The sequence below is a fragment of the Myotis brandtii genome, unplaced genomic scaffold (genome assembly GCF_000412655.1).
Source record: "Myotis brandtii unplaced genomic scaffold, ASM41265v1 scaffold760, whole genome shotgun sequence".
Classification (NCBI taxonomy): Eukaryota; Metazoa; Chordata; class Mammalia; order Chiroptera; family Vespertilionidae; genus Myotis; species Myotis brandtii.
In genome coordinates this window covers 143809-148341 of record NW_005371038.1, presented here as the reverse complement: position 1 = coordinate 148341, position 4533 = coordinate 143809, and the positions used below count along the sequence as shown (strand labels likewise).

Sequence of the window (4533 nt, the reverse complement as noted above, 5' to 3'; positions counted from 1 at the left end):
GCTTCTATAATTGAAACTTTGTTGCTTTCGGAGCTCAGAGCAGGGCCGCGGCAGGCAGGGAACCTTGGCTTCCTCCATCACTGGAGCAAGCAAGCCTCCTGCTCGCTTCAGCTGTGTGGCTGCCGGCCGCCCTCTTTGTTGGCAGTTAATTTGCATATCTCGCTGATTAGCCAATGGGAGGCATAGCGAAGGTATGGTCAATTACCATGTTTGTCTATTATTAGGTAAGATAGTGCTGGAAGCCCTAGCCAGAGCAATAAGGTAAAAGAAATAAATAAAAGGCATCCAAATAGGGAATGAGGAAGTCAAACTGTCACTTTTTATAGACAGCCTAATTCTGTATATAGAAAACCCTAAAGACTCCACCAAAAAACTTTTAGAAACAATACACAAATACAGTCAAGTTGCAGGATACAAAATCAATGTGCACAAATCCATTGCCTTCATGTACACTAACAACAAAACTTCAGAGAAAGAAATGAAAAACAGGCGGGGGACCCGGCGGGCACGGCAGCCCCGGGCGCCCGGCCAAGCGGGACAGGCAGATGCAGATAAAACACTGTCTGCCAACCTCAAACACCTTTCCTTGGGGATTCTGGTCTTTCAGACGACCAGCCTGGTGCTCATGATGCGCTACTCCAGGACTTTAAAGGAGAAGGGGCCTTGGTACCTGTCCTCCATGGCTGTGGTTGTGGCTGAGATTCTGAAGATAATGGCCTGCATTCTATTAGTCTACAAAGACAGCCAATGTAGTCTGAGAGCACTGAATCGAATACTGCGGGATGAGATCCTTAACAAGCCTATGGAAATGATCAAACTTGCTATTCCATCCAGGATATACACTCTTCAGAACAACCTGCTCTACGTGCCGCTGTCCAATCTCGACGTAGCCACCTACCAGGTCACGTATCAGCTGAAAATCCTTACGACGGCACTGTTCTCTGTGTCTATACTGGGTAAAAAGCTGGGTGTGTACCAGTGCAGTGACTCTCCCTGATGATTCTGATGGCCGGAGTGGCTTTTGTACAGTGGCCTTCGGATGCCCAGGAGCTGGACTCGAAGGCGCTCTCGGCCGGCTCGCAGTTCGTGGGCCTCTCACGGCCTGCTTTTCCAGTGGCTTTGCTGGGGTGTACTTCAAGAAAATCTTAAAAGAAACCAAGCAGTCGGTGTAGGTCAGAAACATTCAACTGGGTTTCTTCGGGAGCATATTTGGCTTGATGGGTGTGTACGTGTATGATGGAGAACTGGTATCACAGAATGGGTTTTTCCACGGCTACAACCGACTGACCTGGGAAGTTGTTGCTCTTCAGGCACTGGGAGGCCTTGTCATAGCGGCTGTTATAAAGTATGCAGATAATATTTTAAAAGGATTTGCAACCTCTTTATCCATAATATTATCGACACTGATATCCTACTTTTGGCTACAAGATTTTGTGCCAACCAGTGTCTTCTTCCTTGGAGCCATCCTTGTAATAGCAGCTACTTTCCTATACGGTTATGACCCCAAGCCTGCAGGCAATCCCACCAAAGCATAGTGAGCGCTGCTCGCAACCGTGCCAGCGGTGCCGGGGCTCATCTCGACGGGAACCCGCAGGACTGCTCAGATCCCAGGAAGATGTTGTCGCTCTTCATACTGTCCAAATGCTTGGAAAACATGAATGTGCAGCTCAAGTCTGTGTCTATGTGACAGCATGCCTGTCGCCTCAAGAAATCCAAGCTTGAGGTACTGCCAGGATTAGAATCACTGCAGGGAACTGGAGATGTGAGTTTGGGGGATCTTGCCGTTTGGACCGCTGAAGGGATGACCTGTGCATGTGCTGCAAGTGCACACGCAGCAGGTGTCAGCGGTCATGTCTGCAGACGAGCTACGTCATTCTCTTCGGTGTCTGTCTTACCCCTCCGTGCAGGTCAGCAAGCCAATGGCATAGTCAGAATTTGACAACTATGATTATTGCCTATAAAGCTGTACAGAAATAGAAGTATGGCCTGAGAAACCTTTTCACATACCCGAGATTTCTATATTTATACAAAAGATTGGTAAACAAAAGATCGCTAAATGTTATTCAACTACATAAAAACTGAAGTACCAAAAAAAAAAAAAAAAAAAAAAAAAAAAAAAAAAAATCCCTAAACAATTCCTTTTGCAATAGCAACCAAAAGAATAAAGTATCTAGGAATAAAGTTAACAAAAGACGTGAAAGACCTATATACTGAAAATTACAAAGCATTATTAAAAGACATTCAAAAAGACACAACAAAATGTAAAAATATCCCGTGTTCATGGATTGGAAGAATCAACAGTTAAAACGGTCATATTACCCAAAGCAATATACAGATTTAATGCAATCCCCATCAAAATCCCAATGTCATTTTTTTAAAGAAACAGAACGAGAAATCATCAGCTATGTATGAAACCACAAAAGACCCCGAATAGCCAAAGCAATCCTGAGGAAGAACAAAGCAGAGGTATCATGCTACCTGTCTTCAACTTATACTACAGAGCTATGATCATCAAAACAGCACAGTATGGTAGAAATACAGACACACAGGTCAATGAAACAGAATAGAGAGCCCAGCTATAAAACCACATGCATATGAACTGATAATTTTCGACAAAGGAGGCAGAAACGCACAATGGAGTAAAGATAGTCTCTTCAATAAATGTTGCTGGGAAACCTGGAAAGCCACATGCAAACAAATGAAACTAGATGACAGTTTGTCTCCAGGTACAAAAATTAATTCAAAATGGATCAAAGACTTAAACATAAGATCCAAAACAATAAGTTACATAGAAGAAAATACAAGTACCAAATTTATAGACATGGGTTGTAGAGAACATTTTATGAACCTGATCCCAAAGGCAAGGGAAGTAAAGGCAAAAATAAATGAATGGGACTATATCAAACTCAAAAGCTTCTGCACAGCAAAACAAACTAACAACAAAACAAAGAGGCAGCCAACCAGATGGGAGGTGATATTTGCAAACAGTGGCTCCAACAAAGGTTTAATTTCCAAAATATATAAAGAATTCATAAAACTCAACACAAACAACCCAATCAAAAAGTGGGCAGAGGATCTGAAAATACACCCTTCCCAAGAAGACATACAAACCAATAGATACATGAAAAGATGTTCAACCTCACTGGTAACTAAGGAAATGCAAATAAAAACTACAGTGAGATACTACCTTACACCTGTTAGAGTGGCCATTACCAATAATAAAACAAGTAATAACAAGTGTTGGAGAGATTGTGGGAAAAGGGAACCCTCATTCACTGCTGGTGGGAATGTGGACTGGTACAACCACTATGGAAAGCAGTCCGGCAATTCCTCAAAAAATTAAGAACAGAGCTACCATAAGATTCAGCAATCCCACTCCTGGGTATATACCTGAAAAACTTGAAATCATGTACTCACAAAGATACATGCATCTCTATGTTCACTGCAGCATTATTCACAGTGGTCAGGATATGGAAATAACCTAAGTGTCCCATGATAGAGGGCTGCGTAAAGAAGATGTGGTACATATACACAGTGGAATACTACTCAGCCATAAGAAAGAATGAAATAGCGCCATTTGCAACAACATGGGTGGACCTTGAAAAGATTATGCTAAGTGAACTAAGTCAGTCACAAAAGCTAAAAACCATATGATTTTACTCATATGTGAGATATAAAACTAAAACTCATGAACACAAACAGCAGTGTGGTGGTTGCCATAGAGAAGGGGGTGGGGGAGAAGCGGATCCTAGGATCCTAATATAAGGTGACAGGAGAATATTTGACTCTGGGTAGTGGACACACAGTGCAATATACAGATTTCGTAACATAGAAACCCACACCTGAAACCTGTATGTTCAGGCTGACAATGTCATCCCAATCAATTTAATAAATTTTAAAAAAAAGAAACAAATAGAACAAAAAAGAAATTTTAAATCCTTACTGAAATTTTTTTTAAAGATTGGAAAATAGCCTTGCAGGCGTGGCTCAGTGATTGAGGATTGACCTATGAATCAGGAGGTCACGATTCGATTCCCAGTTAGGACAAAAGGTTGGAAAATAGCCCTGGATATTGTAGCTCAGCTGGTTGGAGTGTCCTCCCATGCACTGGAAGGTCACGGGTTCGATTCCTGGTCAGGACACATACAAGTGGTAACAGATCGATGTTTCTCTCTCACATAAATGTTTCTCCTCATTCTCCCCACTTCCTTAACTCCACCCTCTCCTTCCCCCTTCCTCTCTCTAAATATATCCTCTGGTGAGGATTTTTTAAAAATTCATTTCTAACCTAGAATCTAATACCCCACCAAAGACTGAGCATGAGAGTAGAATAAAGACAATGTGAACAAAAGGTCTCAAAAAAACAAACAAACCCATCTTCTATATGCATTTCTGAAAAATGTACTTGGCTCAAAAGGGTTCAGTATTTATACAGTGATTATAATAGATACAATAAATATATATAGTTTTAAAATATTTTTATTGATTTCAGAGAGGAATGGAAAGGGAGAGAGAGATAGAAACATCAATGAT

General features: G+C 41.6%; 1 protein-coding gene and 1 pseudogene across 3 annotated transcripts in view; one reads left to right on the top strand and one right to left on the bottom strand.

Moving 5' to 3' along the window:
• SPIN1 (spindlin 1) overlaps nt 1–4533 on the bottom strand; it is a 90925-nt gene that overhangs the window by 62712 nt on the left and 23680 nt on the right. The gene's annotated exons all lie outside the window — the stretch shown is intronic.
• On the top strand, nt 446–2075 carry LOC102244499 (annotated as a pseudogene).